This window comes from Mustela nivalis (assembly GCF_964662115.1).
Source record: "Mustela nivalis genome assembly, chromosome: 14".
Classification (NCBI taxonomy): domain Eukaryota; kingdom Metazoa; phylum Chordata; class Mammalia; order Carnivora; family Mustelidae; genus Mustela; species Mustela nivalis.
Genome location: NC_139033.1, coordinates 85,034,873 through 85,051,387, shown reverse-complemented (window position 1 = coordinate 85,051,387; position 16,515 = coordinate 85,034,873). Strand labels below are relative to the sequence as shown.

Sequence of the window (16,515 nt, the reverse complement as noted above, 5' to 3'; positions counted from 1 at the left end):
AACCTCATTACCATTTTAACTTTTTCTACCTCTCTGACTTCTTTTTTCATTATTCTAACACTCATTCCCTGCAATCCAGCCACAGTGTCTTCCCTGTTGTTCCCTTTAGGCTCTTCATGAAATTCTTTTCTCCCAGATGTCTCCATGGCTAACACTTCTATCTCCTTTAACACCGTATCTGAACTTACCTTTACCATAAGACTTGCCCTGATCATCCAATCTAAAATTACAACATTCCCACCCACCCAACATTCAATCCTATGATCCTGCTCTATTAGATTCTTCCTAATTTCATAACATCACCTTCTGTATCACCGAAAAATGTATTAATTTACATTATTATTACACAATTATATTATATATGTATTATATATTATGTGTGTGTGTGTGTGTATACACATATAATGTTTATAGACCTTTCTTTCTCCACTGGACTGTCAGTTTTCCACTGGAGAAGCTGTTTCATTTTTTAGCTTGTTTTGTTTCTTTTTGTCTGTTTTGTTCGTTGATTTCTCCCAAATTCCTAGAGTAGTCATGGCACACAAGCCTTAAATATTTGTGAAAGGAAAATGATTATCTAGGAGTTAGAAATAAATTTAACAGAGGAAAGTGGGCTGAGGGAAGAAGCAAGAAACGTTCAAACCTGAGGAACACACAATTTTCTTTAAGTCAGGGAGCCACTAAAGTGTACTATTACAGCAAATATGAGAACCCTATAATCCTAGGACTCAGGAGGACTATTGTCCGTCACTTTCAACCATCTTCTCTTGTCCTTTGCTCCCAAGAGCAGGATCGTAGAAGAATTCACAAAGTAGAAAGACAAACACAGAAAGACAAATATTATATGATCTCACTGATATGTGGAATCATGAGCAGGATGGCAATTCAACCTAAAAGTGGCCTGTTAGTTCAGAAGCAAGTTCTTTCTCTAAGACTGAGGATTTAGAAAGGTGGAAATATCAGGTGAATGGTGAATGATTTAAACAGGGGCTGCAGAGAACCACAAAAAAGATGACTGAAAAAAAAAAAGGAAAAAAGGACAATGTTAATTTTTTAAAAGCCAACAAGGTAAGGTCATAGGGAATGGTAAAATAAGAAACTACAAATATTCCCTCCTTCATAAAAGCAAAGAGAACAACAGCAGAAATAGTCAAAATCGGGCTTTTTCATCCCAGTAATTAACCAAAGGCTTAATAGAGGATTAAAAATCAGAGGAAAATCAGAGGATTTCTGTGGAAAACACTATGGCATTTCCTCAAAAACTTAAACACTGAATTATCATTATGACCCAAGAGTCCACTTATAAGTATTGCCCGATAGAATCAAAAACAGGTACTCAGACAACTACATGTAATGTACATACATGTTTAGAGTAACATGATTCACAAGAACTTAATGGTAAAAATAATACAGATGTCCATCAATGGCTAAGTATACAAACTGTGGTATATACAAACAGTAGAATATTATTCAACCATAAAGGGAATAAAGGCACCTTACTGTTCACTGCTGCATTATTTACAGTAGCCAAGATATCAAAATAACCTAAGTGTCCACTGATTGGTGGATAAAGAAAATCTGGAATATACAAATAATGGAATATCATTCAGCCATAAAAAATATGAAATCATTCCATCTGCAACATGATGGACCTGAGAGCATTGTGTTAAGTGAAATAGGTCAAACACAGAAAGACAAATATTATATGATCTCACTGATACGTGGAATCATAAATAACAATAAGCTCATAGATAAAGAGAACAGACTGGTGATTGCCAGAGGCAAGATAGAAGGGTAAAATGGATAAAGGGGATCAAAAGGTAAAAACTTCCAGTTATAAAATAAAATGTCATGGAGACGTAATGCACAACATGATGACTCTCATTAAATAATACTGCAGTGTATATTTGAAAGTTGCTAGGAACGTAGATCTTAAAAGTTCTTATCTCAAGACAAAAAAAAAAATTATGTATGGTAACAGATGTTGACTATACTTATTGTGGGCATTTCATAATTCAAACACCAAATCATACTATATACCTGAAACTAACGTTTATGTCAATTATACATACTTGAGACCACACTGTCCCTGCGAGGGCTCCACCCCCACTTAGCCTTTATTGTTATAGTCCTATTTTATCCCTTCATTGTATTTAACATTAGTTTTTGTATACATATAGGTTTTTTTATTTTTGTTAAAATTTTGGGATACAATTTCTTCCAACAGATCAAAATAAACTCTAAATCTAGCGCATAGCTTTTTCTAGTCTCCAGCCTGAGCACATTCTTTTTTCTTTTTTTTTTTCCTTTTTCCAACCAACTTATCTTAACATTCCTTTTTTATATATTTTTTTTAAATTTTCATCTTTATAGTCATATTCCATCCCTTCATCATGTTTACTATTATTTTTGTGTATATATATGTTTTTCTTTCTTTAAAATTTTGGGAGGTAGTTTCTTTAAGAGACCAGCATAGACCCAACTGGGTGGCTCTGTTCTTTTCACCAGTCTGAGATCATATATATATATATAAATACATACACACACATATACATACATATATATATATGTATGTATATGTATTTTTTTTTTCTTTTTTCCCCCTTTCTTCTCCCCCCCAGTTTTGGGTCTCTTCTGATTTTGTTAGCATACATTTTTCTGGGGTCTTTGCCACCCTTTTAGTGTATGATTCTCTCGTTCATATATTCTTATCTGGACAAAATGACAAGGCAGAGAAACTCACCACAAAAAAAAGAACAAGATGCAGTACCAATGGCTAAGGACCTAATCAATAAGGACACTGGTAATATGTCAGAACTAGAGTTCAGAATGACAATTTTCAAGGTGCTAGCTAGGTTTGAAAAAGGCAGCGAAGAGATTAGAGAAACCCTTTCTGGAGAAATACAATCCCTTTCTAAAGAAATAAAAGAACTAAAATTTAACCAAATTGAAATTTAAAAAAGCTATTAATGAGGTGCAATAAAAAACAGAAGCTCTTACTGCTAGGAAAAATGAAGCAGAAGAGAGAATTAGTGATGTAGAACACCAAATTACAGAGAATAAAGAAGCTGAGCAAAAGAAAGACAAACAACTGCTGGACCACAAGGGGAGAATTCGAGAGATAAGTGAAACCGTAAGAGGAAACAATACTAGAATAATTGGGATTCCAGAAAAAGAGAAACAGAGAGGGGTATACTGGATAGAATTACAGTAGAGAATTTCCCTAATATGACAAAGGGAATGAGCATGAAAATTCAGGGGTTCAGGCACAGAGAAACCCCCTCAAAATCAATAAAAATAGGTCCACAGGTCATATATTAGTAAAACCTACAAGTCTTAGGGACAAAGAGAAAATCGTAAAAGCAGCTCGGGACAAGAAGTAACATACAATGGTAGGAATATTAGATTGGCAGCAGACTTATCCACAGAGACGTTGGGCCAGAAAGAACTGGCATGATAAATTCAGAGCACTAAATGAGAAAAATACACAGCCAAGAATACTATATCATTGAGTGGGTGGCTCAATGGGTTAAAGCCTCTGCCTTTGGCTCAGGTCATGATCCTATGGTCCTGGGATCAAGCTCCCCATCAGGCTCTCTACTCGGCGGGAAGTCTGCTTCCTCCTCTCTCTCTGCCTGCCTCTCTGCCTACTTGTGATCTCTGTCTTCAAATAAATAAATAAAATCTTTCAAAAAAAAAAAGAGAATACTATATCCAGCTAGGCTACCATTGAAAATAGAAGAAGAGATAAGGGGGCACCTGGGTGGCTCAGTGGGTTGAGCCGCTGCCTTCGGCTCGGGTCGTGATCTCAGGGTCCTGGGATCGAGACCCACATCGGGCTCTCCGCTCAGCAGGGAGCCTGCTTCCTCCTCTCTCTCTGCCTGCCTCTCTGCCTGCTTGTGATCTCTGTCTGTCAAATAAATAAATAAAATCTTTAAAAAAAAAAAAAAGAAGAGATAAAAAGCTTCCAGGACAAACAAAAATTAAAAGAATTTGCAAACACCAAACCAGCCCTACAGGAAATATTGAGAGGGGTCCTCTAAGAAAAGAGAGAGCCTAATAGTAGTAGACAAGGAAGGTACAGAGACAACATACAGTTAACAGTCACCTTACAGGCAATACAATGGCACTAAATTCATATTTTTCAATAGTTACCATCAATGTAAATGGGCTAAGTACCCCAATCAAAAAACACATGGAAGGAGAATGGATTTAAAAAAAAAAACAAAAACAAGACCCATCAATATGCGTTCTATAAGAAACTCATTTCAGGCCCAAAGACACCTCCAGATTTAAAGTGAGGGGGTGGAAAACAATTTACTATGTTAATGGACATCAAAAGAAAGCTGGGGTGGCAACCCTTACATCAGATAGTTTAGATTTTAAGCCAAAGACTATAATAAGAGACGAGGAAGGACTCTATACCATACTCAAAGGGTCTATTCAACAGGAAGATCTAACAATTTTCTCTATCTATGCCCCTAACATGGGAGCAGCCACCTATATAAACCAATTAATAACAAAATCAAAGAAACACATCAACAATAATACAATAATAGTAGGGGACTTTAACACCCGCCTCACTGAAATGGACAGATAATCCAAGCAAAAGATCACTAAGAAAATAAAGGCCTTAAATGACACATTGGAGCAGATGGACACCACAGATATATTCCCAAAACAACAGAATATACGTTCTTCTCTAGTGCACATGGAACATTCTCCAGAATATATCACATCCTGGGTCACAAATCAGGTCTCAACTGGTACCAAGAGAGGGGTCATTCCCTGCATATTTCAAACCAAATGTTCTGAAGCTAGAACTCAATCACAAAAGGAAACTTGGAAAGAACCTAAATACATGGAGGCTAAAGAGCATCCTACTAAAGAATGAATGGGTCAACCAGGAAATTAAAGAAGAATTGAAAAAATTCATGGAAACAAGTGAAAATGAAAACACAACTGTTCAATAACTGTGGGACACCGCAAAGGCAGTCCTGAAAGGAAAGTATACAGGAATACAAGCCTCTCTCAAGAAACAAGAAAGGTCTCAAAAACACAACCTAACGAACACCTAAAGGAGCTGGAGAAAGAACAGCAAAGAAAGCCTAAACCCAGCAGAAGAAGAGAAGTCATAAAGATCAGAGAAGAAATCAATGAAATAGAAACCAAAAGATCAGTAGAACAAATCAACAAAACTAGGAGCCGGTTCTTTGAAAGAATTAATAAGATTGATAAACCCCTGGCCAGACTTATCAAAAACAAAAGAGAAAGGATCCCAATCAATAAAATCATGAATGAAAGAGGAGAGATCACAACCAACACCAAAGAAATACAAACAATTATAAGAACATACTTTGAGCAACTATATGCCAGCAAATTTGACAATCTGGAAGAAATGTCCTAGAGATGTATGAACTACCAAAACTGAACCAGGAAGAAATAGAAAACTTGAACAGACCCATAACCAGTAAGGAGATTGAACAGTCATAAAAAATCTCCCAACAAACAAGAGCCCAGAGCCAGATGGCTTCCCAGGGGAATTCTACCAAACATTTAAAGAAGAAATAATACCTATTCTCCTGAAACTGTTCCAAAAACTAGAAATGGAAGGAAAGCTTCCAAACTCATCTTATGAGGCCAGCATTACCTTGATCCCAAAAACAAAGACGCCATCAAAAAGGAGAATTACAGACCAATATCCTTGATAAACACAGATGGGAAAATTCCCACCAAAATACTAGTCATTAGGATCCAAGAGTACATTAAAAGAATTATTCACCATGACCAACTGGGATTTATTCCTGGGCTGCAAGGTTTGGTTAAACATCTGCAAGTCAATCAATGTGACAAAATACATTAATAAATGAAAGAACAAGAACCATTTGGTAATCTCAGTAGATGCCAAAAAAGCATTTGACAAAGTACAGCATCCTTTCTTGATCAAAACTCTTCAAAGTATAGGGGTGCCTGGGTGGCTCAGTGGGTTAGAGCCTCTGCCTTCAGCTCAGGTCAGAGTCTCAGGGTCCTGGAATCAAGCCCTGCATCCGGCTCTCTGCTCAGTAGGGAGCTTGCTTTCTCATCTCTCCCTGCCTGCCTCTCTTACTACCTATAATCTCTGTCTATCAAATAAATAAATAAAATCTTAAAAAAAAAAAAAAAAAACAACAAGTGTAGGGGTAGAGGGTACATATCTCAAAATCATAAAAGCCATCTATTAAAAACCCACAGCAAATATCATTCACACTCGGGAAAAAACTGAGCTTTTCTCTCAAGGTCAGGAACATGTCAAGGCTACCCAATATCACTTACTGGTATTCAACATAGTACTAGAATTCCTAGACTCAACAATCAGACAACAAAAAGAAATACAAGGCATCTAAATCAGCAAAGAAGAAGTCAAACTCTCACTTTTTGCAGATGATGATACTTTATGTGGAAAATCCAAAAGACTCCACTCCAAAACTGCTAAAACTCATACAGGAATTCAGTAAAGTGTCAGGATATAAAATCAATGCACAGAAATAAGTTTCATGTCTATCCACCAACAACAAGACAGAAGAAAGAGAAATTAAGGAGTCAATCCCATTTACAATTGCATCCAAAACCGTAAGATACCTAGGAATAAATCTAACCAAAGAGGCCAAAAGTCTGTACTCAGAAAACTATGAATGGGGCACCTGGGTGGTTCAGTGGGTTAAAGCCTCTGCCTTCAGCTCAGGTCATGATCCCAGGGTCCTGGGATTGAGCCCCACATCGGGCTCTCTGCTCAGCGGAGAGCCTACTTCACTTGCTCCTCTCTCTGCCTGCCTCTCTGCCTACTTGTGGTCTCTGTCTCTGAAATATATAAATAAAATCTTAAAAAAAAAAAAAAAAGAAGAAAGAAAACTGTGAATTACTCATGAAAGAAACTGAGAAAGACACAAAGAAATGGAAAAATGTTCCATGCTCATGGACTGGGAGAACAAATATTATGAAATGCCTATGTTATCTAAAGCAATCTACACATTTCATGCAATTCCTATCAAAATACCATCATTTTTTTTCAAAGAAATGGAACAAATAACCCTAAATTTATATGGAACCAGAAAAGACTCCAAAGAGCCAGCAGAATGTTGAAAAAGAAAGCCAAAGTTGGTGGCTTCAGAATTCCAGACTTCAACTTCTATTAAAAAGCTGTAATCATTAAAACAGTATGGTACTGGCACAAAAACAGACACATAGATCAATGGAACAGAATAGAGAGCCCAGAAATAGACCCTCAACTCTATGGTCAACTAATCTTCGACAAACAGGAAGGAATGTCCAATGGAAAAAAGACCGTCTTTTCAACAAATGGTGTCAACAAATTGGACAGCCATATGCAGAAGAATGAAACTGGACCATTTCCTTAGACCACACACAAAAATAGACTCAAAATGGTTGAAAGACCTGAATGTGAGACAGGAATCCATTAAAATCCTTGAGGAGACCACAGGAAGCAACCTCTTTGACCTCAGCCACAGCAAGTTCTTCCTAGAAACATTGCCAAAGGCAAAGGAAGCAAAGGCAAAAATGAACTATTGGGACTTCATCAAGATCAAAAGCTTTTGCACAGCAAAGGAAACAGTCAACAAAACCAAATGACAACTGACAGAATGGAAGATATTTGCAAATGATATATCAGATAAGGGGCTAGTATCCAGAATCTATAAAGAACTTATCAAACTCAACACCAAAAGAACAAATAATCCAGTCAAGAAATGGGCAGAGGACATGAACATATATTTCTTCAAAGAAGACATCCAGATGGCCAACAGACACATGAAAAAGTACTCCACATCACTCGGCATCAGGGAAATACAAATCAAAACCACAATGAGATACCACCTCACACCAGTCAGAATGGCTAAAATTAACAAGTCAGGAAATGACAGATGTCGGTGAGGATGCATAGAAAAAAGAACCCTCCTACGTTTCTGGTGGGATGCAGGTTGAACTGCTGCCACTCTGGAAAACAGCATGGAGGTTCCTCAAAAAGTTGAAAATAGAGCTACCCTACAACCCAACAACTGCACTTCTGGGTATATACCCTAACGATACAAACATAGTGATCCGAAGGGGCACATGCACCCAAATGTTTATAGCAGCAATGTCCACAATAGCCAAACTATAGAAAGAACCTAGATGTCCATCAACAGATAAATGGATAAAGAAGTATATATATACACACACATACACATACATATATATACAATGGAATACTATGCAGCCATCAAAAGAAATGAAATCTTGCCATTTGCAATGACGTGGATGAAACTAGAGGGTATTATGCTGAGCGAAATATGTCAATCAGAGAAAGACAATTATCATATGATCTCCCGGATATGAGGAAACTGAGAGACAGGGTGGGGGGTTTGAGGGGTAGGGAAGGAAAAAAATGAAACAAGATGGGACTGGGAGGGAGAAAAAACATAAGAGACTCTTTATATCACAAAACAAACTGAGGGTTGCTAGGGGGAGGGAGGGTATGGAGAGGGTGGCTGGGTTATGGACATTGGGGAGGGTGTGTGATATGAATGCTATGAAATGTGTAAGCCTGAAGATTCACAGACTTGTACCCCTGGGGAAAATAATACATTATATGTTAATAAAAATTAAAAAATTAAAAAATAATTCCCAAAAGAGAAATCCAAGATCAGATGACTATCTTCGTAAATTTTATCAAAACAATTCAAGAATTAGCACTAAACTTTCAGTAACTCTCTAAAAATTAGATGAGGAGAGACAACTTTCCAGCTCATTCTATGAGACCAGTACTATTTATATCAAAATTAAACAAACAAATCACACACAAAACTAATAAAAAACAAAAAAACCCAGACACCAATACCTTTTATCAATAAGGGCAAAAATCAAAAAACAAAATACTAGCAAACACAATTTAAAAACCTATTAGAGGAGTGCCTGGGTGGCTCAGTGGGTTGAGCCTCTTCCTTCAGCTCAGGTCACGATCTCAGGCTTCTGGGATCGAGCCCCACATCGGGCCCTCTGCTCGGCAGGGAGCCTGCTTCCCTCTCTCCCTGCCTGCCTCTCTGCCTACTGGTGATCTCTCCATCAAATAAATAATAATAATAATAATAATAATAATAATAATAGTAAAATCTTAAAAAAAATCTTAAAAACCTAGAAGAAGGGCTATACACTATGACCAAGTGAGACTTGTGTAAGAAATGCAAAGTTGGTTCATTATATGAAAATCAATCAACATTATACCATTTCAATAGAATGAAGGACCAAAAAACCCACATCTGTCCACAAAAAAAGCAGTGGACAAAACTGAGCACGGTTTTGGGGAAGGGGGATAAAACCACACTCAATAATTGGAAGAAGGAAACTTTCTCTGACAAGGGATATCTGTAAAAGACCCATAGCTAGCATTACAATTCATGGCAAAAAGACTGAAAGCTTCTCCTCTAAGATCAGGAATAAGACAAGGATGTCCACTTCTACCCTTCTGATTCAACATTATCCTGAATGTTGTTTAATTGGGTAATCATGCAAGTAAAAAAAAAAAAAAAAAAGTAAAATAGCATTCAGACTGGGGAAAAAAAGAAGTAAAACTAAAACTGTATTGGAGAGGACATGATTTTGTATACAGAAAATCCTGAGGAATTATATTTGTTTATATATAATAACTGTTTATTATAATAAACAATATAAGATCAATATAAAACATCAATTAGGGGTGTCTGGGTGGCTCAGTGGGTTAAAGCCTCAGCCTTCAGCTCAGGTCATGATCCCGGAGTCCTGGGATCAAGACCAGCATCAGGCCCTCTGCTCAGCGGGGAGCCTGCTTCCTCCTCTCTCTCTCTCTGCCTGCCTCTCTGCCTACTTGTGATCTCTGTCTGTCAAATAAATAAATAAAATCTTAAAAAAAAAATCAATTACATTTCTATACACTAGCAATAAACACTCCGAAAATGAACTTAGCAATTCTATGTACACTAGCATTAAAAGGGATGAAATACTTAGGAATAAATTTCCAGGAAAAAATGCAAGACTTTCATACTGAAAACACTGAATTACACTGAATACATTGTTGAAGCAATTAAAAAAGACCTAAGTAAATATATACATCCCATATTTATGGATAAGATTTAATATTATTAAGATGATAAGATTCCTGATACTGATTTATCAAAATCCCAGTTGGCTTTTTCACAAATTAAAATTCATAGGGAAATGCAAAAGACTCAGAAGAGCCAAAACAATCTTGAAAAAGAAGAAATTAAAATGTCACACTGATTTCAAAACTTACTGCAAAGCTACAGTAATCAAGAGTGTGGTACTTTCATAAAGACAGAACCACAGATCAATAGAATACAATTCAGAATCCAAAAATAAACCCATACACTAATGGTCAATTGGTTTTCAGCAAGAATAGCAAAATAATTAAGTGGGAAGCAGGTATGTCTTTTCAACAAATGTTGGAACAACTGAACATCCACATCAAAAAACTGAGGTTGGACCCCTGCTCACAGCATATTTAAAAAACAAAAGCAAAAACAAAAACAAAAACAAAAAAACCACCTCAAAATAGATCGTAGAACTAAATGTAAGAGCTAAGTCTTCTTTTTAAAAAAACAGAAACAAAGGTTTTTGAGACAACATACCAAAAGGAATAATGACAAAGGAAAAATGAACAGGATTTCAGCAAAAGGAAACTCTTACAACTGTTAGCCGAAGTAGGCTGGTACAGCAACTCTAGAACAAAGTATGGAGTTTCCTCAAAAGGTTGAAAATAGAGCTACCCTATGACTCAGCAATTGCATTACTAAGGATTTATCCCAAAGATCCAAATCTGGTGATCTAAAGGGGCACCAGCACCCCAATATTTATAGCAGCAATCTCCACAATAGTGAAACTATGGAAAGAGCCCAGATATCATCAACAGATGAATGGATAAAGAAGATGTGGTGTGGAATATTACTAAGCCATCAAAAAATGAAATCTTGACATATGCAATTACCTGGATAGAACTAGAGGGTATTTACGTTAATCAAAATGCCAATCAATGACATTTATCATATGATTTCACTCATATGTGGAATTTAAGAAACAACAGAAGAGCATGGGGGCAGGGAAATAAAACAAAACTAAATCAAAGAGGAAGACAAACCATGAGAATTTTTTTTTAATTTTTTTAAAAATATTTTTATTTATTTATTTGACAGACAGAGATCACAAGCAGGCAGAGCAGCAGGCAGAGAGAGAGGAGGAAGCAGGCGACCCGCTGAGCAGAGAGCCCGATACGGGACGATCCCAGGACCCTGGGATCATGACCTGAGCCGAAGGCAGAGGCTTTAACCCACTGAGCCACCCAGGCGCCCATAAGAGACTCTTAATCACAGGAAACAAACTAAGGGATGCTGGAAGGGAGGGGAGTAGGGGGATTGAGTAACTGGGTGATGGACATTAAGGAGGGCATGGGATATAATGAGCACTGGGTATTATAGAAGACTGATTAATCACTGAACTCTACCACTGCAAATAATACACTATATGTTAATTAATAGAATTTAATAACATTTAATTAAAACAGGATTTCATCAAATTAAAAACTTTTGTCCTTCAAAGGATACCATCAGGAAAGTAAACAGACAAACCACGTAATGGGAGAAAATATTTTTAACTCATATATGTAATAAGGGACTTGTATCCACAATATATAAAGATCTCTTATATCAGAAGAATAAAAAGACAACTCTATTTAAAACTGGGCAAAGGGGGTACCTGACTGGCTCAGACTGAAGAGCATGTGACTCTATCTCACAGATGTGAGTCCGAGCCCCACATTGGGTAAAGAGATTACTTAAATAAAAACTTTTTAAAAATGGGCAAGGTGGGGCACCTGGGTGGCTCAGTGGGTTAAAGCCTCTGCCTTCAGCTCAGGTCATGATCTCGGGGTCCTGGGATCGAGCCCCGCATCGGGCTCTCTGCTCCACAGGGAGCCTGCTTCCTCCTCTCTCTCTCTCTGCCTGCCTCTCTGTCTACGGGTGATCTCTGTCTGTCAGATAAATAAATAAAATCTTTAAAAAAAAAAATGGGCAAGGGAATTAAATAGAAATTTCTCTAAAAATGATATACCAGAGGCACCTGGGTGGCTCTGCCTTCAGCTCAGGTAATGATCTCAGGGTCCTGGGATCGAGCCCCTCATCTGCCTCAGCATACCTGCTAAGAAGAGAGCCTGCTTCCCCCTCTCTCTCTGTCAAATAAACAAATAAAATCTTAAAAAAGCAAAACAAACAAAAAAATAAAAATGATACACAAATGTCCAAGTATATGAAAAGATGTTCAACATGATAGTAATGAGAAAACTGTAAATCAAAACTACAATGATATATCACTCAAACCCCTTAGGATGGCTACTATCAAAATATATAAAAACAAATAATTACACCAGAAAATAACAACTGCTGGTAAGGATGTGAAGAAATTAAAATTTTTATGTGCTGTGGTTGGAATGTAAAATGGTGCAAAGCAACACAGGTTCCCCAAAATATTATAAATCAAACTATCATGATCCAGCAATCCTACTTCTGGATATATATTCAAAAGAAATGAAAACAAGATTACGAAGAAATATTTGTGTACCCATGTTCACAGCAGTACTGTTCTAATAACTAAATGGTAGATGCAGTCCAAATGTTCACTAACTGATGAAAGAATTTAAAAAAATGTGTATATACATACAACAGGATATTATCCAGCTATAAGAAGGAAGTCCTGCCAGGGACGCCTGAGTGGCTCAGTTGGTTAAGCAGCTGCCTTCGGCTCAGGTCATGATCCCAGCATCCTGGGATCGAGTCCCACATCGGGCTCCTTGCTTGGCAGGGAGCCTGCTTCTCCCTCTGCCTCTGCCTGCCATTCTGTCTGCCTGTGCTTGCTCTCTCCCCTTCTCTCTCTCTGATAAATAAATAAAATCTTAAAAAAAAAAAAAAAGAAGGAAGTCCTGCCATACACTAAAACACCGATGAATCTCTGAGGACACGTTAGCTAAATTTTAAAAAGCCAGTCACAAAAAAGACAAATACTATATTAATTCCACTTACCTGATCTAAAGTAGTCAAAGCAACAGTAAAGAAACAAAAAGTAGAATGGTGGATACCCTGGTCTAGGGAGAAAGGGAAAAGGGACTTAGTTGTTTAATGAGATGGATACAGAGTTTCAATTTTACAGAATGAGAAGTTCTAGATATCTGTTTTTAAACAATGTTAATATATTTAGCACTTAAATGATTAAGATGGTAAAATTTGTCATCTGCTTTTTACAATAAAAAAGGAGTAAAAAATTTGAATAGACAACTCTTCAAAGAAGATATACAAATAATGCAATACAATAAGCACAAGAAATGCTGCTCAAGACAATTAATTATTAGGAAAATGTAAATCAAAATCAGAATGAGATACCACTTCACATCCACTGGCTTGACTAAAATCAAAAACAGAAACAGTAAAAAGTGTTACAGAGAATATGGAGAAATTAGAATCCTCATATATTGTTAGTGCAACTGCTGTAAAATGGTCAGCCACTTTGGAAAACAGTTTGGCAGCATCTCAAAAATTAAATACAGCAGTATATGATCTAGCAATTTCTCTCCTAGGTATATATCTCAAAGAGTTGAAAACATAAATCCATATAAAAATTTGCTCAACAATGTTCATAGCAGCATTATTCATAATTGCAACAAAGTGCAAACTATCCAAAGGTATCTTAATTGATAAATGGATGAACTATAGTATAGCCATAAAATGGAATGTATTCATCTATAAAAACAAATAACAGTACTGCTATACATGTATGACATGGATGAACCTTGAAAAGATGCTAAGCGAATAAAGCTAGACACAAAAAGGCCACATATTGTATAATTCCTCCCATATAAAATGTCTACACTGGGCAAATGCACAGAGACAGAAATAAATTAGTGGTTGCCATGGGCTGGAGTGGGGGAAAGAATGAGGAAATGTAGTAGGTTGAATAATGACCTCAAAAAATATTAGATCCTGATCCCTGAAACGTATCTACATTATCTTTCTTTGGGAAAGGTGTCTTTGCAGATGTGATTAAGAATCTTGAGATGGGAAGACTATCCTGGATTATACAAATGTGCCCAAAATACCATCATAAGTATCCTCAGTATGAAAGGCAAAAGATTTCACACATACGGTAGGAGAAAGCATTGTACCAAGACTGGAATGACATGGACTCAGCCAAAGAATGTGCGCGGGAAGAAGCAAGCAATGGATTCTCCCTTAGAGTATCTGGGATAGGGTGGCCCTACCAAAACCTGATTTGGGTCAGGTGATGATTTCTAACTTTTGGCCTCCAGAATTGAGAGGGAATAAATTTGTGTTGTTTTAATCCACCAAGACTGTGATAATTTGTTATAGTAGCCACCGGAAGCTAATACAGAGTTTTAGGGTTGATGAAATGTTCCAGAATTAGATAGTGGTAAAGACTGCACGATTTTGTGAAGTAACTAAAAATAATTCAATTCTGCATTCTACAGAGTGGATTGTACAGTATGTGAATTTTATCTCAATTAAAGAAAAAAATGCCTAGTGATAGGCTGGTGTGACCTCCTCCTCCCCCAACATCCTAACAACTGATAACTAAATTTTCAAAGCCCCTCAACAGACTCCATTCATGTAACAAGAGTTAGGTAATTAGAATTACAGTAACAATGCAAACTAATCTAGCCTACAAAGAGAGTTAAACTAGTATCATGTAGTCAATTTACAAATTTGTGGTGGGAGACATACGTTCCTAGGGATGGATGGGTATCTTCTTGTAGAGTGGACACTACTCTGATACTAGGTTGAAACATCAACTTAATTTTTATTAGGACTGCTAAAAATCCTGATTTGACCATGACAATCCAGTTTGACCTGTTGCCCCTGTGTATTTTTTAACAGTATCACTTTTCACTTAATAATACCTTGATTTCAGGGCATCCGGGTGGCTCAGTCAGTTAAGCATCTGAACCTTGATTTCAACTCAGCTTATGGTCTCAGGGTTGTGAGATCAAGCCCCATGTTGGTCTCCACTCAGCAAGGAGTGTGCTTATTTTCTCTCTCCTTCCGCCATTAAAAAAATGATTTTGATGGTAAATGAGCCAACATACTTGTAAGGAATCTTGAAGTTGTGAAAGTGGTGAGAGCATAGGCTATGCATGCTAGATGTTCCCTGTCATGAATCTCTAGATAACAAATATCTCCCTGCTATTGGAAAGCTCCCAAAGAAAAAATCCTAGTAAGACTTCCACAAAGCAACCATATTTTGTTTTCAAAAATATACAATATTAATGCTTAAGCTGAACTCTCAGATCTCTACTATTCAGTGTTACTCAAATGACCAATTTATACATTTAAAGGAATGAATAAGGAATGCACCTAAGAATTCTTGTGGTTGACAAGTATAAGGAACTTACAAAGTACAGTTTAAAATAACTTGTACCAATTTTTTAAAATTTTATTTTATTATTTCAGTGGTACCCAATTTTTTTAAGTGTTATGAAATCAAAAGCTGAAAGTAACTTTTTTTGTTGTTTTCATATCAAATTGACCCTAACGTAACAACTCCTGTTACAACTCCTAAGTGCAAAAAAAGGAAAAGAGGGGAATCTCTCTCCTTCTTTTTCTTTCTTTCTTTTCTTTCTTTCAAGAAATTAGGGGAAAATTGTTACTCTATGGAAAGATCATCATAAGTTCTATGGGTGGTCAAACATATAATGTTGGTAATGTTCTGATGTTCACTATTTTAGATGAACTACAACTATAAAACATATTAAATTAGTAAATTAGTAAATTAGAACATATCCCTGTCCAAAAAAGACTGAGAAACAAATAAATGACACAGGAGCATAATGATAAGGAACTGTATAGTTCTGACAGTCTCCTAACCCTAACCCCTAACAAAGAAAAAGGGAGGGAGAAGTATCAAGATGGCATTTATAAGAAATTTGAGTATTAGGAAATATTTGGTGAGTCTACCATATGCCAGGTACTGATCTAGGTACCAGAGATATAGTAGTGATTGAAACAAAGACCCCTTCTTCAGGGAGCTGACACTGCAATAGAGGTAACTAAAAAATACATTAAAAAATATACACACATAATGTTACTGCATGCAATATTATAGTATCACACAGCACATATTTCAAATACGTACTAATGTAATATAAATCACATAAAATATTTTATATTTTATATGTGTGTATACATATATATATAATTTCAAATGGTCATAAATGCTATAGAGAAAATAAAGGAGGCAATGGTCAGGTAGTATGGATGCAGGCTGATATTTGTATGGCATGGTTATGGAGATCTGGGGAAGAATTCTCCAGGTGAGGAAGAACAAATACAAAGGCTCTGAGACTTACCAAAGTTAAGGACTGGTCAAGAGGTTAATGTAGGCAAACCAGTGGACAGGGAGAGAAACTGGAGAAGAATCAAAGAATGAGTTTGC

At 36.6% G+C, this 16,515-nt stretch overlaps 1 protein-coding gene and 2 gene segments (V, D, J or C); 2 read left to right on the top strand and 1 right to left on the bottom strand.

Moving 5' to 3' along the window:
- Positions 1 to 16,515, top strand: part of LOC309847518 (immunoglobulin lambda-1 light chain-like) — a 1,783,291-nt gene that overhangs the window by 774,664 nt on the left and 992,112 nt on the right.
- LOC309847513 (immunoglobulin lambda-1 light chain-like) overlaps positions 1 to 16,515 on the top strand; it is a 1,777,964-nt gene that overhangs the window by 774,664 nt on the left and 986,785 nt on the right.
- LOC309847501 (zinc finger protein 280B-like) overlaps positions 1 to 16,515 on the bottom strand; it is a 460,063-nt gene that overhangs the window by 439,930 nt on the left and 3,618 nt on the right. For 5 of the 23 annotated variants that reach the window (XR_014302464.1, XR_014302465.1, XR_014302467.1 and 2 more), the window contains exons 3-4: positions 16,430 to 16,487; positions 13,091 to 13,156 (exon numbers count right to left, since the gene is read on the bottom strand). The exons of 5 other annotated variants lie outside the window; for them this stretch is intronic. The gene's annotated coding sequence lies outside the window, so the exon portion shown is untranslated. Of the gene's footprint in view, positions 1 to 3,759; positions 3,911 to 13,090; positions 13,157 to 16,425; positions 16,488 to 16,515 lie in introns of all 23 variants that reach the window. 13 more of the 23 variants (XR_014302466.1, XR_014302472.1, XM_082697895.1 and 10 more) reach the window with 5 other exon arrangements.